General features: G+C 44.6%; 2 long non-coding RNA genes across 2 annotated transcripts; one reads left to right on the top strand and one right to left on the bottom strand.

The window, feature by feature from the left end:
• Window positions 1–1192: 1192 nt before the first annotated feature.
• Window positions 1193–14171, top strand: LOC117126569. The gene is made up of 2 exons (XR_004449185.1): window positions 1193–1306; window positions 5332–14171. It is a non-coding gene; the product is annotated as an uncharacterized LOC117126569 (long non-coding RNA).
• On the bottom strand, window positions 5246–23988 carry LOC117126568. The gene is made up of 2 exons (XR_004449184.1): window positions 23858–23988; window positions 5246–5512 (listed from the first exon to the last, which is right to left on the bottom strand). It is a non-coding gene; the product is annotated as an uncharacterized LOC117126568 (long non-coding RNA).
• Window positions 23989–24866: the final 878 nt, after the last annotated feature.

Genomic DNA, 24866 nt, shown 5'->3' with positions numbered 1-24866 from the left:
CTCCACGATGGACCAGGACCGGGAATGGCTTCTTCTTGGGAGGGGTCAACGAGCCATAATGAGCAACCCACCATGCCTCGTTCTCGGCAGGATGCACCGAGTGAGGCACGAACTCCATCTTCGGAACGACGAGCTCTTCGTAAGGACTCGCGGACAAAGACCCTTTTTTCGCAATCTTTTTCTTGCTCGACATCTTTACACTTCTCTTAAGGGAATAGAGGAAAAGGGTGGAGAGAAAGATAGAAAGTTTTTTTTTTTTTTGAAAGATCTTAGAGGAAAACAAGAAGGTGAAAAAATTATGGAACAAGTTACCTCTCTTCTTATAAGACATGAGGATTTACTATTAAAGCTCGGACTTTCGGATATTAATTCCATCCATCACGCCTAACTTGCCGAACATGCCTAACCGCACGCTAGGATCCCCCGATGCATGATCCTAACGGGCTGGGGGGCTAACTGTTGGGGTCAAAAACGGTTACGACGGAATTACCACCCGAAAATCCTCGGAGATCGTATTTCCGAAAGAGTTAGTAAAAGAAGGGATTTTTACGAAGAAGTATCCTTTGGGATTCAAATCGAACGATCGTCCCGCTCGTCGCTACGTAGCGACCGAGCTCGAGCCAAAGCTCGGTCGCTACGTAGCGACCGAGCTCAAGCCAAAGCTCGGTCGCTACGTAGCGATCGGGCACTCGTTTCGCTCGGTCGCTACATAACGACCGGGCTCGAGCCAAAGTTCGGTCGCTGTGTAGCGATTGAACCTTTCCGAACATTGATATGACACCAGTCCTTGCATCCTCGTCAAACCTTCGAATGCTATCTCCCGAAGACCATAGCAAGCTCAGTCCATGTTTCCCGCTATTCTAATTCATCGATCAAACTTCGCGGATTAGAAACCGCGGAAAATTCGTAGTAAACGTGTCGAGTCGGAAGACGGCCCAAAGGGACCTAAAACACGACTCGAGGCCCATCCTACGATTTTTCCTAACCAAAAGCCTGTGAACCACAGCATGGTTCACGCTTGGCCCACGAGGAAGGATAAATGTCAAGTTTCCGCGGATAAATACGGAAGTTTTGAAGATAATTGTGAAGATCGGGAAAAATGGAATATCTCCATTTTTACGCTATGACGGCTTAAGGGCAGAAGAGTAAAAGCGTAAACCGACCTTGGAGCTAGTATATAAGGAGACCTAGGCGAGGAGCAAGGGGAGAACTTTTTTCAGAGCAAACTTAGCACTTAGAGCGATTTAGGCAACTTTCCGTTTTTGTTATTTCGAGCTGCGACTCAATTAGGTTTAGCCGTCTTAGGGTTGCTAGAACTAGGAATCTCGCCGACAGCTCTCGAGCCCAGGCTTATACCTTGTTGTAACGCTCATACGCAGATTCGGAATAAGATCTACTTTGCTCTCTTTTCGATTTCTTATTTTTATCGTTGTTATTCTCGTGTTCTGATTGCTTGACGTGTGGTAATTAACAGATATCCGGGTCCTCTGGGAAACTAGGGTTTTCTTAGTTTCCTTATTTAAACGGAAATCAACAGTGCGAATTTCGGTTCCCACAAACATCCAGCACAAGGATGAAAGCGCGCTACAAAAAAAAAATCCGAAATTTTGGTTCAGCACTTCCAGTTGGCTTAAAAATTGTCTCTGGAAGGATGCTCGATTCATACCATACAAGTCATATAAGCCGAGAACCTTTCGCAGACTTTAAATCGGTACAAATTAGGTGGAAATCGCAACAGGAAAGTCGATAGCCGGCTAGTCACCGCACAAACCTTAAAACCGAGAGTAAACCTAGGTCTTGCCCTAAACCCATCGCATTGGTCTCTGACATCTCAAGACATGATATCTAAACGATACGAGATCCTAAACCATGTCTCTCGTTCACATCTCAACGTTCCCAAAAGTTGTAAGAATGAATATTTTTTACCAAAACTCACGTCTCGAACGAACAAACAGATTGAACATCTCAACGAAATTAAATATGAGACGGCAACTCATGTTTACTCCAAACCCATTCGAGGCAAAGTAACAAACATCCGTTATATATATAAACCGAATAGCGGCAGGGATTCTAAGCCATCAACGGCCAGTCCTGACAAATATAAAAACGGCCAAAATAGGCCAATACAAAGTTCAAAGGCCACATTCGGCCAAACACAAGCCACACTCGGCCGCAAAATACTAGATAAGGGAAAAAAATTCTTCCCATCGAACTCTTACCTCTCACGAATCAAAAGTTAAAATCCTCGGACAAGGAAGCTCCAAATGCATCCGCGGGGTTGTTCACCTCCTCATCGTCACCGGCGAACTCGGTCGTGGCCTCCACGGTATCGGGAGAAACCGGAACTGGAGCCCAGAATTCCTGGACCCTCCAATCAATCGGGGGAATGAGTTTCTCAGCATGAGCATGGTTCTTCATGCCATCTTTCATGAACTTCATCTCCTCTTCGAAGACATAATCCTCTGCCTGCATCTTCCAAAGACTCTCGACTGAACCTCGGCACTCACAGTAGTCGCCCACCAAGGTATAAGCATCCCTGAGGTTCACGTACTCAATCTGAAACTGAGAGGCACGACTCTTCATTACCTCGACAATCTCCCTCTTACCCTTCCGTTCCGCCTTACGAACGGCCCTCGCATGATCACAAGCAAGTTGTGCATCTCGCTTCAACATCTCATCTTGTATACGAGCAAGGTCCTTCTTCGCTCTCTCCGCTTTAAAACGATAGACCATGGCCTCTCTATGGCTCGCCTCAAGGGACGAGCCGAGCAAGTTCAGACCCTGCAAAACCGTTTAGCGCGTTTTAGGCGAGAAAAGGAATACATAAAATAATCGACAAAAATTGTTGAAAAACTAACGCCGTTTATGATACGAGATCCTTCCGCAACAATTCTCGACCTTCCCGATTCGCTGACTGGCGGGGGAAGATCGAAACCCGAGGGTAGACCACCAAAAAAATATCAAAATCTGGGATAGGGATCTCGCTCTTGCCACTTCCATCGCCATAAGCAACGTCCGGGTCCCATCCCGGGAGCATAGAGTCATCCACCGAAAACTCTATGTGACCAAGGTCGATATCTTTCCCCTTCAAAGAGTTCAATCCCGTCGTGACCGTGGGAGCGGCGTCGGGACCTTGGGCATCAGGCTCGGAGTCACTGCTTGTTTCCGCGCCCGAGGCAAGGCCAGGATGCGCAAGTCTCAACACCTTTCGAACTCTCTTCGGCGTAAAACAAGTCCAGAAAAACGGGCCGTTCCTGAGAAGATCCCTCACTGCGATCATATCTTCAGGAAACGGAGCTAGCGGATTAATGAAGGGACGATTGTTCGGCTGCCTGCGGAGCAGCGGGATGCAACGCTCTTCGACAGACGCAGCGTCTATACGAACAAAGAAGAAAATCTCTTCCACGAGTTGAAGTTGGAACGAAACCCCTTGACCACGGACATAAAGTTCCGAGGGACCAGTCGGTACTTGTCCGTATTCCGAACAATATGCAACCTGAAAAGCGCTTCAAAGTTCTCGACGGAAAGGGAGAGACCGTGCTCGTAGCTCAAGATCAAAACCCCAACGAGATACTGGATACTAAGGGGAATCAGCTCATTCAGAGACACCTCAAAGCGATCCAGCACACGGACGATAATCTCGGGAATCGGTAACCCCAAGCGGCAGCGCACTACGAACGCTTCGTAACAAGTAAATTAACCCTCCGGAGGACTACTAGCGCGCTCTCCTTGACGAGGAACCCGGAATTCCACCATATCTGAAATTTGGTAGAACGATCGCATGATCCGAAGAAATTCGCTAGTGCTCCTATTCGGTGCACCTTCTTCGACCAAACGATGGTTCATAACCGGGAACGAGTTCTCGTCGGAAGGCACGATCGAATCATACCTCGTGACCCACCATGCTTCATTCTCGGCCGGATCCACAGAATGAGGCACAAATTCGATCTTCGGCACAAGAAGCTCTTCGTGAACGTTTGTGGACGAGGACCCTTTCTTCGAAGTCCTCCTCTTACTCGACATTTCGTATTTTTAAATGGAATCAAGAAGAAAAGGATAAAGAGAAATTCTTTCAAGAAACCTATTTATGAGAATAAGCAAGTGAAAAGATTATGAAGAAGTTATCTCCCTTCTTATAGGCATGAGAAATTGCTATTTACTTGCGCATTTTCGGACACGAAGTTCGCCTAAATACACCAATCTCGTCCGAACTCGCCATACCGCGCGCTAGAATCTCACCAGAAATCCACGATTCTAACGGGCTGGGAGGCTAACTGTTGGGGTCGAAAACGGTTACGACGAAGTTAACATCCAAATCTCTGTAAAATACAAGTATGAGTGTCTTACCGCGACAAATTGTGCTTGGTCAAAAGAATGTCGCGGCATATGTTCTCTAGATAAAACCTTGTTCAAACCCCGTTTGGATTAAACACAAACTGTCCCAAGGCAACGGAAACCTATCTGAGCCAGCCACGGATAGGTTCAAATGTGACGGTCGGAACATGGATAGACCAGGCTCAGTCACTACGTAACTACAGCACATGCACACTGCCCGGTCGCTACGTAGCGACCGAGCTCGAGCCTAGCTGGTCGCTCTGTAGCGACCGAGCGTCCGTCTCGCTCGGTCACTGCGTAGCGACCGAGCGTCCATCCCACTCGATCGCTACGTAGCGACCGAGCTCGAGCCAAGCTCGGTCGATACGTAACGACCAAGCGTCCGTCCCGCTCGGTCGCTACGTAGCGACTGAGCGTGCATTCCGTTCGGTCGCTACACTCTTCCGAAACGTCGATACGACACGAATCCATGCATTTTCGTCTACCTTCGATGCTGTCTCCCGAAGACCGTAGCGAACCCATTTCCTATTTTCCGCCATTCGAAGTCATCGATCAAACTTTACGATAAAAACCGCGGAAAGTTTTCTTTTATCGAAAGAATTCGTAATAAATGCTTCAAGTCGAAAGACGGCCCAAAGGGACCTAAGACATGACTCGAAGCCCACCTTACGATTTCTTAACAAGCAGCCCGTAAACCGTGGGACGGTTTATGCTTGGTTCGCAAGGAAAGATAAATGTCAAGTTTCCGCGGATAAATACGAAATTTTGAAGATAATTTCGAAGATCGGAAAAAATGGAATATCTCCATTTTTTGGCTATGACGGCTTAAGGGCAGAAGGGGAAAAGCGTAAACCGACCTAGGAGCGAGTATATAAGGAGTCCTACACGAGAGGCATGGGAGGAACTTTGGAGAGCAAACTTATCAATTAGAGCAGTTAGGCAACTTTCCGTTTTTGTTATTTCGAGCTGCGACTCAACTAGGTTTTGCAGTCTTAGGTTGTTAGAACTAGGAATCTCGCCGACAGCTCTCATAGCCGAGGCTTCTACCTTGTTGTAACGCTCCTACGCGAATTCGGAATAAAACTCCTTTTGCTCTCTTTTTACGATTTCATATACTTTATCATTGTTACCTCGTGTTCTGATTGCTTAGCGTGTGGTATTAGCAGATATCCGGGACCTCTGGAAAATTAGGGTTCTCCTACTTTCCTTATTTAAACGGAAATCGACAGTGCAAATTTCGGTTCCCACAACACACTCTCGACAAAAGTTCCAAAGCATAAGACGCGAGAGAAACAGATCACAGAATTAAACGAACAATCTAACTCGCATGTTCGGCGAGTTAGATTTAGCACACCATCCAACTTGCCGAATGGGCGAGTTGGACCGAATGCACCATCCAACTCGCCGACGGTCGAGTTGGACCGAAAGCACTGTCCTACTAGCCGAATAGGCGAGTTGGACCAAACGCGCCGTCCGACTCCTCCCGACTCGCTGTAAGCCGACGTGGACCGTGCCTTATGCCTTTCACCGAACCTCGACGGATCAATCCCTCGTTTTGTATCGATCAGAGTTACCATTGGAGCTTTACAATAAGAACCGCGAAGACTCGTTTCCCCGAATGAAGTATGTGTTAATCGTATAAATGACAACAGGTAACTTAACATCACAATTGTCTGAACTATACGGGAAGTGTGGACTTCCTCTATAAATAGACGTCGCGTCAAGAAACGTTCTTTCGAAGAAGTCGTAAGAACATCTAAGTCTAAAAACGGCCGTAATAGGCCTATAACACGGCTAATGGCCCACTTACGATTTCATACGAAATTGAGCCCGACAATTCTATGACGGTGTATCTTTACTTGCAGAAGAAGATAAGTCTCTGGAAATAGGAAGATAAATGTCAAGTTTCCAAGATAATGATGAAGATCGACAAGAAAAGACTTATTTCCGCGAAGCGATAAACTTGACCTAGGGGTAAAAAGGGAACGGGAACCGACCCAGAAGGCTATATAAGGGGAGCTAAAGCTAAAGGCGCAGGGAGAGAGATCTTTAGACCTAGAACAACTTTGCTAGCTTAGAGAAACTTTGAATTTAGGTGGCTTGATTTTTACTTAGATTCTTTTCGTCCTTGTTATGAGATTTATTTGGCTAGCGAAACTTTGTCCGTCTTGTCTCTCATAAACCCTATAATTTTACTCTTGTCAATCAATAATACGCCTCTATGCAACTTACTTTCGATATTCTGTTATCTTTGTCTATTTCTTTTTTGTGTGTTTACGCAGATAATTTGGGACCTCTGGGAAATTTAGGGTTTCCTATCTTTCTTTATTTTACGAAAAATCGACAGTGCGAATTTCAGTTCCCACAGTTTGGCGCTAGAAGGGAGGGGGATCAGATTCTCTAACTCAAAAAACACCGAACGTCTGAGACACGATATGCCTAATTGATAGAACATGGATTTGACCCACTTTCACCAATGGTTTATAGGTGTTTTATCAACTAATAATTATATTATAGAGTCTATTTATTATATTTATAAGATCAGGAGTGATTTGGAGATAAGTGATCATTTTGGAGCATTTTGAAGATATTTAGAGCAAGCACCTTAGATAACCATCGAGCTGGACCATCGGTCGATACTAAGGGAGAAATATCGAATGTTCACAACAGAACATCGATCGACATCGAAGCGCGCAGAAAACTCGTTTGGTCACAGCCAACTTGAAGCCCAAGTCTTCACCAATTTACAAGATTACGCCTAATGAGTTTTAACCTAATTATATAAGCTTTGCCACCATGTTAGAGGCAAAGTTTGCTTTTCTTGTGTTTTCTTGTTTTACTATCTTCAGCAAAGGTTTTCTAGGATTTGGATAAATTGGAGAGAAGATCCAAGGTTATATTTGTGATTGGAACTCCATTGATATCTATTTACTATTCTAATGAAGTTTTCTTACCTATTTGCTGTTATGAATTGCTCATCCATGTCTGAGTAGTTTCTTTGTTAGATTTTAGGGTTTAAATAGGATATGAGGGATTAGCGCCAACTATAGATTGCTGAGTTGTGATAATAATCATTAGGATTGTCATTAATGCCTGATTCTAGATTAGCTACCTAGAACTTGCCCTAGGAATGTTATATATAAGGGATAGCTTCAATCTCATCCTGAAACCATTCTAATCGAGCTAAGATTCTTGCTAGAGTAAGGCGAGAGCTGATCTAGCAAGCTTAGTGAGCATATTCAACCCGTGCATTAATGCTTGGCCAATAGCATCGATCGATATTCAAATAGAATAATCGATCGACGTTGCGAATAGTGTATCGATTGATATTCATATAGAATCATCGATCGACACTGGTCAATAGACGAACCTAGAAAGCGAGAGCCTAGTGGTTCGTTTATAAGTCTTGAGCTCTACATTATCATGCATGCAACTCATTAGGCTTCTGTAGGATTATAATTCCTAGTTTCCTGAATAAAAACCCTAAGTCTAGCTATTTCCTTTTAAGCATCAATTACTTGCTCAACAAACTGCAATTTTACATTGAAATCATTAAACCAACTTACTTAACAAATCCAATTAGATTTATTTGGTTCCCTAGCTCCTTGTGGATTCAATCCCAAAGTACTACAATTGAACCTCTTAACCTCTTATTTGAGAGAGTAAATTCACTCCTTATGGTTATTTGAGTGATATCAAATTTGGTGCCGTTACCGGGGAGCTTTGATCGCCTATTAGATTTAATTTTTGTTAAGTTTAAAACAGATTCCAGACATAAAATGTTTTCTTGGATTTTCAGGTACATGCCCAGCAGTACCACAAGTAACAAGGAAACCAAACTGCTATTCTCACCAGATCATGCAAGTTTGGATCGTTCAATCCGCAAAAAAAGCATGCTCCTCATCGATTGACAACAACACTTGTTCGTCGCTCGATTTTCGTCAACCACCGTCGACTCAGGCACTAGTTCCATCGACCGACACTCGCTCACCACCATCGACCGAAGACACTCATTTTCCATCGATCAATATCTTTCATCTGACATCGATCAATACTTCAGTCCAAACATCGATCGATACTGAGCCGCGAGACCAGGGGGAGTCCTGCATGACCAGGAGGATCATCTGCGTAATGCAGCATGTCAGAGGATAGATGCTCAGGGGACTGCAATCCTTGAGTCTGATACTTAAGCTACATAAGCTGCTCAACCTCTAGAAGAGGCTCCTCGACTCAGAACATTGGCTGACTACAACCGTCCAGATCAGTTCTACACTAACAGATCAGCCATTCGTCCTCCAACTATTCAGAGGGATTTCGAATTGAAGCCACAGTACTACACACTCGTGGGACAGACACCATAAGATGGGTTATCTCACGAGTACCCTATGGACCATCTGGAGAGATTCGAGGATCTTATATCTGCTAATAAAGTCGAGGGAGTCTCTGAAGACTACCTCCTAAGCAAGCTCTTCAAGTACTCACTTGCTGGAGGCTTAAGCAGTTAGCACCAGGATTTCTCACATCCTGGAGCGACATAAAAAATGCATTCTTATGCAACTTCTTTGATGAAGCGTTTGCTGAAGACTTGAGGAGCAAGATTGCTTCATTAACTCAGGAGCCTCCAGACTCATTCAGAAGCTCCTGGATCAGATTTAAGTCTTATCAGAGAGACTGTCCACACCATGGATTCAATGAAGTTCAACTGTTCAGTACTTTATAAAGAGGCATCGCGGTGCAGTACCAGATGGCTCTTGATGCTTCCAGCAATGGGAAATTCAACACCAGGAATCCAGAGGAGGTAGTGAAAGTCATTGAAAACCTAGCATCCAGCAGCAGCACCAAGAAAACTGACTTTGAGAGGAAAAGATATGCCACCATCCTTTGGAATGATCAAATGGATGAAGTGAAGGCAAATCTGAACAGTGTTCATAAGCTTCTTAGGAAGCATGTCTGTTTGGTTGAAGATGCAGAGGCTCTAGACACAGAGGGTAGAGCAGAGGAAGAAGATGTGAACTTCATTTGTGGAACTGGATTCCAAGGTTTTGGAAACCAAGGTGGAAACAGAAACTCCTATGGAAATAGGGGCAATTTCAACCAGAGTTCGCAGCACCAAAAACCCTACAGCAAAAACTAGAGCAACAACTACAACAACAACATGGGTTATGAAAACTCCTACTACCAGAAGCCACCACCGCCCACTCAAAAGAGCAAGATTGAAGAGATGCTTGATAGAGTTCTTGAGGGACAACAGCGCATGACAGTGGACTTCAATGGGAAGATTGATTCTGTCTACACCAACCTGAACACAAAGTTTGAGACATTGAGCACTCATGTAAAGAAGCTGGAGATGCAGGTTGTTCAGACATGAGAAGCTGTTAAGAGGCAGGGAGCCTTGAAAATAGGGGTGGAATATGATGTGATGAAGCACCACGTGAATGCCATCTTTGGGGGTGATTTCTGGCAGGTGGTGAAGGAAGAGGAAGCTGCAAGAAGGAGATTTCGAAGTAGAGAGTCTGATGATTTTCGGCAGATCGCATTGGTGTCGATTGACGCCAAGCCACAAACATCGGTCGACAGAGGTCAACTAAAACCGATCGACATCCTCTCCTGGACATCGATCGACAACACCTACGGAGTCAATCGCATCTTGTAGTGTTGTGAGGATCATGACTCACGAGAAGTTCACAACAAAACACCCACATCCGCCCAGCCCTGTCTACGTAAACATCGATCGACATTATGACCCTATCATCGATTGACATCAAGAGACCGCCATCGATCGACATCCTCCAGCGCCCATCGATCGACGAGCACCTCTTACGTACCAAGTGCAAATGCCACAGATAGATGTTGCACGTCTTAATGCACTTAGGTCCAAAACCAAACCTTTAGAAAACCCACCAGAGGCGTCAGGATACCTTCAGATGATGGAGCAGATCCTATGGAAGTTGATAGGGTTCCTACGGGAGGAACCCTAAGGAAAAGAAAGGAAAAAGTGGCGAAACATCTGAAGAGGGAGGCTAATGAAAAGGAAAAGAAAAGTTTCCGAAAAACAGTCTTCAGGATTCCTCTAGATAAGCCATTCAATGAAGCTTATTTTAACCACAAATTGTGGATGTTCTTCAGAGAAACTAGAGAGACAGAAGAAGACATTAGGAGAATGTTCTATGAAGCTAGAGAAAAGATGAGGAAGAGGATTACATTGAAGAAGAAGAGTGATCCTTGGCAATTTGCAATACCATGTACAGTGAAGGGTATTGAATTCCCACATGCCTTGTGTGACACATGAGCATCACTCAGCATCCTACTTAGGGTTATGGCAGATCATCTAGGTCGGCAAGTGAATCATTCCAAGGAATAATTCACTTTTGTGGATTTTTCCCAAAGGAACTCAGGAGGGATTGTGAGAGACCTAGAGGTGCAGATTGGTAATGCCCTAGTTCCAGTTGATTTTCATGTCATCGATATCAAGCTAAACTGTAACTCTTCTTTATTACTTGGGAGAGCTTTCTTGTCAACAGTGGGAGCAGTGTTCAACTTCCAAACCAACCAGTGGTGCCTAATGCTCATAGATCTTCATGTCCACTACAACCCTATTCCAGTCAAGAAGCCACAGACGTCCTCCAGACGAATTATTGATCCATGAATCATTGCAGCTTGCCACTGTGGAGCCGAGTACGAGATAGACTACTCAGCATCGATCAACACTCACACCGTGTCATCGATCGACACTCACACCGTGTCATCGATCGACACAACTCTGAAGAAATCGAACGACGTTCGGAAAGAGGAATCGGTGGAATGTAGTCAATGAGAATGGGAAAACTACTGCTACAATCCTACAATGGCAGCAGATACCATGCATACGGAGGACTATGATGAAGATTATGAGGAAGAACGAGCCGTAGAGCAAAAATCGATTCTTAACGAGGAAGATAGACTTCTCCATCATTTCTCTTGGAAAAAGAAGTCGCCATCGATCGACAGAGACGTTTCAACATCGATCGACACTCAGCTTCATCAACCAAACCGCCTTCGAGCATCGACCGACATCGCCTACTACACATCGATCAACACTAACGTCGACTATGCCCGAGACGGAGATTACTCAATTCGCAGTTGGGCAGATGATCGCTATCGCGAGAGCTACGCAGTACAGACAACATACCGTGACCAAGGAGCTGATGAACTTCATGAAAGTTTCACATATGAGTAACTTCTCAACATGCAAAGACGCGATGAAACAGATCAGAAACAAGCAGCACCTGCTCGGGAAAGAACACGTTTCAGCCATTCGATTGACAGAGCGAGCCGTCCATCGATCGACAACAATCCTTCAACATCGATCGACATTCGTTCAATGCCAAAATCCACTGTAAGCGAAAAAGCTAAATTTGATAAACAATACCTAACACCAGACGAATTTGGTATTTTCAGGGACCCAGATAGCTACACAAGAGCAATCGATGGACATATTCTGCACCTATCTCGACAAGATATTGCAGACATCCTACAGACAGCCAACGGAACAGACAACCTCTTCATGCAACAACAAAACATTCCAGAGCATCAGGAGAAGGTTACAAAGGAGTTCTATGACACATCTGGTGTCATAGAGAATCACTTCAAACAGAAGTCTCAACATCCTACTCGACCGTCGATCGACGTTGACGTCCCAACATCGGTCGACAGACGTCCAGAATTTGGCAGAAGAGCATTTGATTTCTTTGGGGCTAGGAGATTCTACTGGGAGGAGAAGGATTAGTATGGAATCTACAGAGATGATCAGGGATACGCCAGAGATGTAGATGGACACACCATTCGTGTTCATAACAATGATATCAGAAGACTTCTATAAAGAGCTTCAAGAGATGAGCCAACCTACATCTGTCTTCCAGAACATGCTAGTTCATTCACACAAACCAAGCTAGTACCAGAGATCTACACCAAGTACGAGATCAATGAGAACAAGAGAAGAGCAAAGGAGACTTCCAGATGAAGCTCGATGGTGTCTACTATCCACTGAATCATAGTATCAGTTGGCTAACTACTTGCATGGAAGAGATAAGGCAAGACATAGCCAGAATTCAGCGAGCGACCGACATTTCTCGACCTACATCGATCGACAGAGTTCTACAGGCATTGATTGACAGTCGCTTACTAGAATCGATCGACAGTCGCTCACCAGAATCGATCGACAGTCGCTTACCAGCATCGATCGACGACAATCTACCACACTCGCATACGATGAAGTCTCAACCAGATTTTCACACCAGGACAGAGATAGATCAGTTGGTAAAAGGGATTTACAGAGCTCTGGAAACTACAAAAGAGAGGCTTGATGAGAGATGTGACGACATCTATTTCCCAGTGGACCTCACCATTTGTGCTTTGACTTCCAAGATAGAAGCTATACAAGGGGAGTTGGTGGAGATTCAGAGTTACATTGCCCGTCGACAAGAAGCTTCAGCATCGATCGACAGACACAACAACAAATCGACCGACATTCATCGACAAACATCGTTCGACGATGCTACAAACCGAGGGAGACTAGTACAATAGGTGACATCATACATGTCTGATACACACAACCATAGAGAGGAGATCTCAGCTGACACATACGCCAGACTTATGAGACATCAGTTCAATCTTGAGAGTCTTGGAGATAGACTGCAGAAGACAGAGGATACAACTACAATAGTGAAGGACAAATGGCGCATAGGAGATGAAGCAATGCGAGACTTCACTTGTACATGGTTCAACAAGCGCAAAGAAGAGATGGAGACTTGTTTCCCAGCAAGTGCCAGCTTTCAACATCACTAGCCCAGTCACCTCCAAAGTCAAGCTAAATGACTATAACAAAGCGCTGAGTGGGAGGCAACCCACTATTAGGTAATATTTATTTGGTTTTTATTAATCTAGTATTTATGTTGGTTTTTAATTATTGCAGGTCATTATAAAAAAAAAAATATCCGAGTAGACGATTGCCGTGAATAGCGACCGACGAGACACTACCGACATCGATCGACAGAGCATCACCTGCCGCGACCGATATCAACATCCTTACATCGGTCGACATCCATTCCGGTCTGGTATATCGTTCTAACTTGTTACATTGAGCCCTTATGATTTAATTATCATCATAACTCCGACTGAATTTACATTGGGGACAGTGTAGTTTAAGTGTGGGGGGGGGGGGGGGGGGAGGTTTACTGATATTAGTTTATTTATGAGTTATATATATTTTCAAAAATAAGTTTTTATTGAGTCAAGAAGGGGATAATGTTTATTTACTTATTATCTAAGAAGGGGATGTTAGTTTATTTACTTACTATCTAACCACTCTCTAGCATCATTCTTTGAAGTTGTTGACTGCAGGGTGTATTGAATGGAAACACCAAAGTGGATCATCTGCCAATAACATCCATGCTAGCCGAGAAAGTCTGAAGGAACCAAAGCTGACTTCCAACCTTAATCAATTCAACTTGCTTGTTTTGGGGCTTGGTATATATTGGATCGGATTCCTCTTTCAGGTCTGAAAAGGTACAAGTCTGTAAATTTTTGGTTTCCTTCTCTCCTCTCTTTGGCATCTCAAAGATAAAAAAATAAAAGATTGAAATGATTTCTCGGAAGAGGCAGAGGGGTAGGAGTGTCTCTTGTGATCTCATTATTCTAAATCTGAAAGGAATGATCACACATTGTGGAAACGAGAGATAGGAGTATCTCCTGTGACCCCATTTTTCGCTACACTTTGTCAAAAAAAAAAAGAGCTAAAAAAGTAGAAAAGTCAATAAGATGAACAAGATGGCTATATCAGCATCAACATTCATTGAAATTGAAACTAATGAGATTCAGAGAAGAGAAATATAGGGAGAAAGGAAACTAGAATAAGACTGCTTGTTTACTCAGATACTTGCTAGAGTAAGAGTCCATGTGTCCCTTGATCGATACTTCCTACATTTAGCCTACACATTTATATGCATAAATGAAGTCAGTGGAGGGTATGTTAGGCAGAATCAGCTAAGCTGTGGGCTGAAAGGGTTGGTTGCTAAGCTAAGGTCTAGTACATGAAGTGCCTCTAAAGTTGACACTAATCTGATGTGGTTTAAAATACTGCAGAGGTAAAAGTAGTAAAATTAAGATTGTGTGAGTCCCTGATGTTTTCAAACCTCTTTTAGAGAGACTGTCTGTTTGCTTTGTTTGAGGACAAGCAAAAGGATAAGTCTATGGGAGTTGATAGACAATGGATTTGACCCACTTTCCGCCATGGTTTATAGGTGTTTTATTAAATAATTATTATATTATAGAGTCTATTTATTATATTAATAAGATCAGGAGTGATTTGGAGATAAGTGATGATTTTGGACCATTTTGGAGATATTTGGAGCAAGCACCCGAGATGACCATCGAGCTCGACCATCGATCAATACAAAGGGAGAAATATCGGTCGATGTTCACATCATAACATCGATCGACATCCAAGCGCAGAAAGCCGGTTTGGTCACAGCCGACTTGAACCCCAAGTTTTCACCAATTTACAAGATTACCCCTGACGAGTTTTAACCTAATTATATAAGCTTTGCTACTATGTTAGAGGCAAAGTGTGCTTTTCTTGTGTTTTCTTGTTTTACTATCTTCAGCAAAGGTTTTCTAGGATTTTGATAGATTGGAGAGAAGATCCAACGTTATATTTGTGATTGGAACTCCATTGATATCTATTTACTATTCTAATGAAGTTTTCTTACCTATTTGTTGTTATGAATTGCTCATCCATGTCTGAGTAGTTTCTTTGTTAGATTTTAGGGTTTAAATAGGTTATGAAGGATTAGATCCAACTATAGATTGCTGAGTTGTGATAATAATCATAAGGATTGTCATTAATACTTGATTCTAGATTAGCTACCTAGAACTTACCCTAGGAATGTTAGATATAAGCGATAGCTTCAATCTCGTCCTGAAACCATTCTAATTGAGCTAAGGTTCTTGCTAGAGTAAGGAGAGAGCTGACCTAGAAAGCTTAGTGAGCACATTCAACCTGCACATTAACGCTTGGCCAATAGCGTCGATCGATATTTAAATAGAATAATCGAGCAACTTTGTGAATAGTGTATCGATAGATATTCATATAGAATAATCGATCGACACTGGTCAATAGACGAACCTAGAAGGCGAGAGCCTAGTGGTTCGTTTATAAGTGTTGAGCTCTACATTATCATGCATGCATGTAACTCACTAGACATCTGTAGGATTATAATTCCAAGTTTCCTCAATAAAAACCCTAAAATTAGCTATTTCCTTTTAAGCACCAAAACCTCAACCAATTAATCGAGCAATTTACTTGCTCAACAAACTGCAGTTTTACATTTAAATCATTAAACCATCTTACTTAACAAATCCAAATTCCCAACCCTTGGCGGAATCGAGACCATCTGAGAAGATCAGAGAATCTCGGGAGTCTGCTTCGCTGCGGAATTAAAGCGAAAAAAGCCCATCAGCGGAGGCTCCACCTAAAAAGAAAAAGAAATCGTCTGCCGTTGACAGTGCCCTAGAACAAGACAAAACTGAAATCTTTTGGCAGTCACGAGTAGCCGATGCTTTGGAAGGAAAACGAGAGCGGGCCTGTGAGCCCATTGTCTCGGTATGCTTAGACGAAGCATTCACGGATCGCTGCTTTGAAACCGGTGCGAACCTGAGCGAGTCTCTGAAAATTGAGCTCATAGCTTGTCTGAAAAAAAAACTTGAACACATTCGCATGCGCCGTAGAGGAGATGTCGGGAATTGCTATCAACATCACATGTCACGAGCTCAAAATCGACTCGACTTTCAAACCTGTCAAACAAAAAAGACGAAAATTGGAACCAGAGCGCGCTGGTGCGGTTAACGACGATGTCGAAAAACTCCTCAAATTCGGATCCATAATAGAGGTGATATATCCTGACTGGCACGCTAAGCCAATCAAAAAGAAAAACGGAAAGTGGCTAGTGTGCGTCGATTTCACCGATCTGAATAAGGCTTGTCCAAAGGATAGCTTACCACTCCCAAATATCGATCGCTTGGTCAAAGCGACGGCAGAGAACAAACTTTTGTCCTTCATGGACGCGTTCTCCGGGTACATTCAGATCATGATGAACCCCGACGATCAAGAGAAAACTTTATTTATAACTGACCGCGGCACTTACTGCTACAGGGTGATGCCGTTCGGTCTTATGAATGCTGGCGCAACTTACCAATGACTCGCCAACCGTATGTTCTCCGAACAACTCGGAAAAACAATGTAGGTGTACATCGATGATATGCTTGTAAAATCCCTCGAAGAGCGAGATCATATCACTCACCTCCAAGAATGCTTCGAAAGGCAAAACCTACACACTATGAAACTCAACACCGCAAAGTGTACGTTTACAGTAGCATCATAAGAATCCCTTGGGTATCTCGTCACCTTCCGCGGAATCGAGGCCAATCCAAAACAGATCACCAGACTGATCGAAATTTCATCCCCGAGAACGAAGCGGGAGTGCAGAGACTGACCGGAAGAGTCGCAGCACTCAACCGCTTTATCTCGCGGTCAACGGATATGTGTTTTCCTTTCTACGACACCTTGAAGGGGAACAAGAAATTCGAGTGGACCGAAGAATGCAAAAAAGCTTTCCAACAGCTGAAACACTACTTGGCCACTTCCCTGGTGCTCGCAAACCCCGTAGAAGGAGAACCACTGTTCCTGTACATTGCAGTATCATTAAAGGCTGTGAGCGGCGTTCTCATCCGAGAGGAATGCGGCGAGCAAAAGCCCATCATTTATGTAAGAAAACTTTTGCTCGATGCAGAGACACGTTTTCCGATGATGGAAAAACTAGAACTTGCGGTCGTAATGTCAGCACGAAAACTAAGGCCATACTTCCAGTCCCATACGATCGTAGTGCTCACATCATTCCCACAGTCAATCTGGAAGATTAGCGAAATGGGCAATCGAGCTAAGCGAGTACGACATCGAGTATCGAGCGAATGCTTGCGCAAAATCGCAAGTACTCGCCGATTTCATAGTAGAACTCCTGCAGGTGCATGACTAATCAAGAGCCCGACTCGACCTGAACCCTATACATCGACAGATCCTAGTCCAAACAAAGTTCCGGGATCAGGATCCGACTCACATCGCCAACGGGGGAAGTCCTGGAACAATCATTCCGACTGATCTTCCACGCTTCAAACAACGAAGCCGAGTATGAAGCCATGATCGCGGGTTTACTACTGGCTCATGGCCTAAAGATACGCAACATGCACACCTACTACGATTCCCAACTCATGGCAAGCCAATTCAGCGGGGAATACGAAGCAAGGGACAAAAGAATGGATGCTTACTTAAAACTCGTTCAAAACTTGGCTCAAAGTTTTGATCAGTTCGCTCTCACCTGGATTCCTCGCGCCGAAAACGCCCAGGCCAACGCCTTAGCCGCCTTGGCATCAAGTTCAGATCCGGGTATGAGCAATGTAATTCCTGTGGAATTCATAGAGCATCCTAGAATCAGGCCTACTTGTGGGAACCAAAATTCGCACTGTCGATTTTCCTTAAAATAAGGAAAGTTAGGAAAACACTAATTTTCTAGAGGTCCCGGTTTATCTGCGAAAACACACGGAGAACGAAAGAGAAAAAGATTGATAAAAGAACAAAGTTACAGGATTTCCGAGAGACAAGACAGACATAGTTTCGCTAGCCAAGTCGATATCAGAACAGGGACGAAAAAAACTAAGTAAAAGTCGAGCCTCCTAAATTCTAAGTTTTCCTAAGCTAGCAAAGTTTTTCTAGGTCTCCCCCCCCTCTCCCCTCTGGGCCTTTGGCTTTAGCTCCTCTTATATATGCCTCCTAGGTCGTTCCCGCTTCCATTTTTGCCCCTAGGTTGAGTTTATCGTTTCGCGGAAATATTCCTTTTCTTCTCGATCTTCATCATTATCTTGGAAACTTCACATTTATCGCGAGATTTATCTTTTTCTGCAAGTAAAGATAAACCGTCATAGCGTTGATGGACTCGATTTCGTATAAAATAGTAAGTGGGCTGTTAGTTGCGTTCTAGACCTCTTTGGGCCGATTTTCGACTTCGACGTTTTTACGATTTCTTAGAAAGAAGGCTACTTGATACGACGTCGTCTTTCAAAGGAAGTCCACAATTCTTCTATGGTTTAGACAATATTGGTGTTAAGTTAACTGTTGTCGTTTACATGATAACCATGGACTTCTTTCAGGAAAACGAGTCTTCGTGGTTCTTGTTGTAAAGCTCCAACGGTAACTCCAATCGATACGAAATGAGGGATTGATATGTCAAGGCTCGGTGAAAGGCATGAGGTCTAGTCCACGGCGAGAGGAGTCGGTCCAACTCTCCGTTCGGCGAGTTGGACAGTGTGGTCATTCCAACTTGCCCATTAGGCGAGTTAGACACGGAGTTTGATCCAACTCGCCCATTCAGCGAGTTGGACTGCTCTCTGATTCCGTGATCCATTTCTCTTGAGTTTTTTTTTGCTTCAAAAACTTTTTTCGAGAGTGTGTTGAGAAAGCTTTCGCACAGAAATGTAACTTTGAAACGTTGATTTCGAGATAACCATTTTTAACCCCAACAGTTAGCCTCCCCCCCCCCCCCCAGCTCGCAAGTTTCCAGCATGATTCTTGTGTGTGAGAGATGGCGTTAATTGGAATCCGTTGGTAAATTTGATTTTTCTCGAGAAGTTTATTCCGATTATTTTATTGCAGAAAATTCTTTCAACTTTTGTTTCTTCTATAAGTATAGAGCTTCCCTTCTTCATTCTCTCCACATTCTCGCAACTTTCTAAAATTCTCTTTCCATTTTCTCTTAGAAATTTTCCTCCACCATGATGTCTTCATCAAGCAACTTTCAGAAGAGCTGTGACGTCGAGATGGCTGACGCCGGCGGCGCAAGCTTGTTAGCTCCTCCTGCTACCGGAGAGGTTCCAGCTCATATTGCGGAGTTCTTGTCCTTTCAGAGTGAGCTGGCTCGTTGTGATGCCGAGGGGTCGGTGAACCCCACACGTACTATGCCTCCAAGACCTGTGGTTCCAGCCGATGCCCTAACTCCCGAGGTCCCCCTGGTATGCAATATCGTCCCTTTTGGTGGGGTGGTTGCCATGGACGTGTCGGCAGCTGAAGTCGAAGTTCAGCCATCGGGTTCCTCTACGACTCCGGTTCGTGTTGTCAATGCAACCGGCTCAGGAGTCGATGTCTCCTCCCCCAGCCAAGAGAGTGTTTGTCTTAGGGCTGCCTGCTCCAAGCGCGACTCCTGCTGCTGTGCCGAAGAGTTGCAAAAGGCCGAGTGATAACCCGTACGCGGTCAAGAGGAAGAGATGCACCGAGGCTGGCCCTTTGCCTATCAAAGCGTCTGGTTCGGGTTTGTCGTCGCGACATCGCGCCATAGTTCGTTTCAAGCAGAAAACTTCTCTCTTTCTTAGTGTGTGTGTGTCGATCGCTTCTTCATCACCCCCTTTTGTCTTGCAGTTTATTTCGTTGATTGACGGGATTATCAACAAATGCGGATCGGATATCAAACGTCTCACTAAGGAGTTTGAGGAGTTGCAATTAAAGTCATCGCAGCTCGAAGGGAAGTTGAAGGTCATTGAGGATGCTCATTCCCTTGAAGAAGCTCGGTTTGAGTCTCGGATTGGTGAGCTTGAGCGGGATCTTGGGAAGACTGCGAGCTCTTTGCTTGAGGCAAAATAGGCGAAGACAGCTAAGTCTTCATAGTTGCATCAGCTAAAGCGTAAGGGCAAAAGTGGGGAGGGATCATCGGTTTGCGCGATCGGAGAGGCCAAGGAAGCCATGTGCGCTGAGTTTCAGACACGTTTGGCGAGGATCGCGGATTCCATTGACTAATTAGCGGCCATCCACGTCATGGATATGGCCTTGGCTGGCGTCGAGGGAGGCGTTGACGGAGGGCAACACTTGTTCCGTGAAGCGCCTCTGTCTCCGCGAACCGAAGAGACCACACTTCCCATCCATAGGGCGGAGTTGGTGGATGCGGAAGGCGACTTTGACCTGATCCTCGTGGGCCTGAAGTCTGGGTTCATCCTTCCGTCTTATTTGAGTGAGCACGTGGGTCAGGATCCCGTAGCCGAGGATTGTATAGGAAACATGGCTCCCAACCCAGAAGGGGCGATTGGCGAAGGTGATACTTTTGTTTTTATGTTTTTGTTCCGACCAAGTGTGGCCGTGTTTTTTTTCTTGGGACTGGCCGCTTGTGGCTCTGAATCCCCGTTTCTTCTGCGACTTTCAAATGAACTTTTTTTTTTTGCGTTTTTAAGATCTTTATTGATTTATATGGGTGTAGAGGGAAGATTAAGAGTTGTCATCTCCTAACCTAACTCTGGGTGAACTGTTATGTATGTGATCTGTATCGAGAATTTTCTGTCGTGCGTAAACTTGCGGAATTTCTGAAGATTCTCGAACATTAGCCAAGAGGCAACTTTTCGAATCTCGTATCAGGGTGTTTGATACTATGCCTAGAGATATTAGAGACCAGTGTGCTGGGTTTAGGGTAAGACCTAGGTCTAATCACGGCTTTAGGGGGTGAAATGACTACTTCGACTTACATTTCCCGTATAGTTTTTGACCTGATTCCGTCTCCCGCTTTAAAGTCTGCGATACGTTCTCGGCTTACGTGACTTGTATGGTAGGAATCGAGCATCTCTTCGAGGAAAATTTTAAAGTTTCTCGAATGTGCTGACCAAAATTTTGGATTTTTTATATAGCGCAATTACCCTTGTGTCGGGTGTACGAGAGGTATATCAATGAGATGGCTTAGTCTGTTTAGGACGTTGAGAGTTTGTTATGATCAGCAACAAACTTATCGGTAGATATTACCGTTTTTGATTCTTCACGAAGGATAAATGTTAAAAAGGAGTGTGTGTTTTATAGTCGTGGGCGGACTGTTTTAAAAGTGAGTATTCCCTTTCGTAAAGTTTTTGACGAAAAAACTTTGGGAGTTTGGGAGTTATTCCGCCGTGTTAAAAAAGTTTCATAAATACCGAGTCTAGGAGCGGATATTTTGAATTTTTGGGAGTATACAAGTCATGCGACGAATTGCCTACGTACCCTCTCCAAGGATCAAGACATCTCGTAGTTCCGTGTGAAGTCTTGCTTAGTCGTAGTATTTCTTGAGGTATCGCGTTCCAAGTTCTCGGAATTTTGATGTCCTGCATGTTTGCGATTTCGTACGCGCCTAGTCGGACTACTTTATGATTTTGTAAGGTCCTTCCCTGTTGGTTCCGAGTTTTCCTGCGTTCCGCTCAGCGGTGTTCTGGAAAACTTTTCGTAGGACTAAGTCGCCTTCGTTCAATCTGTGGCTCCGTACGTTAGTGTTGTAGTACTTTATAGCAGCCTGCTGATAGTTCTGAATTCGTATAAGGGCCTGGTCCTGACGTTGGTTGATTAGATCGAGCTTGTCCAGCAACATTAGATTTTTTGAATCTTCTCGTTCTGGGAGTAATCTTGAGCGTACTCCGGAGAATACGACTTTCGCTGGGATCATACATTCTACTCAGTAAACGAGAGCGAATGAAGTTTCACCCGTTATGCGTCTCGGAGTTGTGTGATGTGACCATAAAACTCCTTTGAGTTCTTCGGCCCATCTACCATTTTTGGCGTCCAACCGTTTCTTAAGTCCATCTAGTATGGTCTTGTTAATGGTTTCGGCTTGGCCGTTGCATTGCAGGTATCTAGGAGTTGATTTGGTCAGTCGTATCTTCCCCATTTCGCAGAAGGCTTCGAATCTGGTCGAAATGAAATGAGATCCATTGTCCGTTACAATTTCGTACGGGACTCCATGTCTGCAGACGATGTTTCTTCCATTATCCTTCGCACTTTCTCCCATTCTACCCAGGTCATGAGTGGTCCGGAAAATTTCCACTTGTAGAGTTCTCCGTCAACCAAGACATATCATGCGGAATGGTATTTAATTTTTCGGGCTGCCCATTTTTTTGTTGGGAGTTTTCTGTCGGCGATGTACGCAAGAGTTGTCTCTGTCCAGGGTTTGTCTGGACATCGATTTCGTCGGGATTGCCGTCTGGTGAGTCAATCAGATTTATGATGACAGGCGGCCCGATGCTAGGATGTTCTATGAATTCCACGGGAATTACCCTGCTCAGACCTGGATCTGAACTGGATGCCAAGGCAGCTAAGGCGTCGGCCTGGGCGTTTTAGGCGCGATGACGAAAAGAATCTAAGTACTATTGATTGATAAAAGAACGAAGTTACAAGATTTCCAAGAGACAAGACTGACAGAGTTCGCTAGCCTAGTCGATATCAGAACAAGGACGAAAAGAATCTAAGTAAAAGTCAAGCCGCTTAAATTCTAAGTTTTCCTAAGCTAGCAGAGTTCTTCTAGGTCTCCCCCATCTCCCCCCTCCGCCTTTGGCTTTAGCTCCCCATATATATTGTTGGGGTCAAAATCGGTCACGACGGAATCAATGTCTGAAAGTCCGTAAAAATTAGCTCCCCATACGTAGCGACCGAGCGTCCGTCTCGCTCGGTCGCTACGTAGCGATCGGGATCGGGCTCGAGCCAAAGTTCAGTCGCTGCGTAGCGACCGAGCTCTTCCGAACATCGGTATGACACCAGTCCATGCATTCTCGTCAAACCTTCAAATGCTATCTCCCGAAGACCGTAGCGAGCTCAGTCTATGTTTTCCGCTATTCTAAATCATCGATCAAACTTCGCGGATTAGAAACCGCGGAAAGTTCTTTCTTTGTCGAAAGAAATCGTAGTAAACTCTTCGAGTCGGAAGACGGCCCAAAGGGACCTAAAACACGACTTGAGGCCCATCCTGCGATTTCTTAACCAAAGGCCCGTAAACCACAGCCCGGTTTACGCTTGGTCCACAAGGAAGGATAAATGTCAAGTTTCCGCGGATAAATACGAAAGTTTTGAAGATAATTGTGAAAATCGGGAAAAATGGAATATCTCCATTTTTACGCTATGACGGCTTAAGGGCAGAAGAGTAAAAGCGTAAACAGACCTTGGAGCTAGTATATAAGGAGTCCTAGGCGAGGAGCATGGGGGAGAACTTTTTAGACTCGGAATTCTCTGCACTTAGAAACTTTAGGCTTTATTCTCGACAAGTTCGGTTTCTATGACTGGCACTCAATTACTAGACGAACTCGCCCAGGCAGTTCGATCTCTTGTCCAGCTCTATCAATTGAACTACGTTCGGCTTGATCCTCGAAAGGGGTACGTAGGCAGCCTTTAACAAGGTTCAGTCCAAAATCAATCAAAAACCTTTTATTTATCATTTTTGTCTTTTGTTATCGAGCTGCGACTCAAATAGGTTTGAGCTTTTAGGGGTCTAGAACTAAGTAACTCGCTGACAGCCTTTGCGGCCAAAGCTTTTATGATCCCTTGTAATGATCGCAACGCTCTTACGCGGACTCGAAATAAGATCTACTGTTTTCTCTAAACTCGTTTGTTATCTTTTCATGATTTCCGCATATATTCGATCACTTTTCGTTGGCTCTCGCAGAGATCCGGGACCTCTGGGAAACTAGGGTTTTCCTAGTTTCCTTATTTAAACGGAAATAGACGGTGTGAATTTCGGTTCCCACAGTTTGGTGCTAGAAGGAGGGGGGGGGGGTTACGGATTACTCTTACTCATGGCCACAAAACGCTTGATCGGAACAATGTCTGGATATATGAAAGACAAACTCGCAGCACTGACTGCTCCTATGGTTAACGCTTACGCAAACGCCACATTGTTCAACAAAATCAAAAACTTAGTCGCGACATTCCGCCACAGGAAGAGCAGTAAAACATGCCCGCGATTTCTCTTTCTAAACATAAAGGGAAACGATAAATCTTACCAAACCCCGTAAGTTTGGCTTATTACCGAACAAAATAAATCTCGATACGTAAGGGTTTTACCAAAATACGTTTTCCGAAAACATTTCGGAAGGATAAAACTTGTTCTCCCAAAAACCGCTGAAAAACCCCTAGGTTAATCGCGGAAAAAGGAAACGCAACAAATCGATTACACAGCTCGGTCGCTACGTAGCGACCGAGCACGCACACTGCTCGGTCGCTACGTAGCGACCGAGCACGCACACCGCTCGGTCGCTACGTAGCGACCGAGCACGCACACCGCTCGGTCACTACGTAGCGACCAAGCACGCACTGCTCGGTCGCTACGTAGCGACTGAGCACGCAAACTGCTCGGTCGCTACGTAGCGACCGAGCATGCACACACTGCTCGGTCGCTACGTAGCGACCGAGCACGCACACCGCTCGGTCGCTACGTAGCGACCGAGCTCAAGCCAACTCTCCACTCGCTACGTAGCGACCTGTAAAGCCTCAGAAAGGTCCTCCTTTGGGTTCTCCTATGAATCCTCATCGAAACGCATTTCGTTTCGTCTCAATCGGAGTTTCCGTTGAGATTTTACGACGAAAACAAGTAGGACTCATCTTGGCTTGCTTCCACTCGCTACGTAGCGACCTGTCAGACCGTCAGTCGCTACGTAGCGACTTGTCAGGCCTCAAAGGGGTCCTC

This window comes from Brassica rapa, chromosome A07 (assembly GCF_000309985.2).
Source record: "Brassica rapa cultivar Chiifu-401-42 chromosome A07, CAAS_Brap_v3.01, whole genome shotgun sequence".
Lineage (NCBI taxonomy): Eukaryota > Viridiplantae > Streptophyta > Magnoliopsida > Brassicales > Brassicaceae > Brassica > Brassica rapa.
This window is presented reverse-complemented; position numbering and strand designations above follow the sequence as displayed.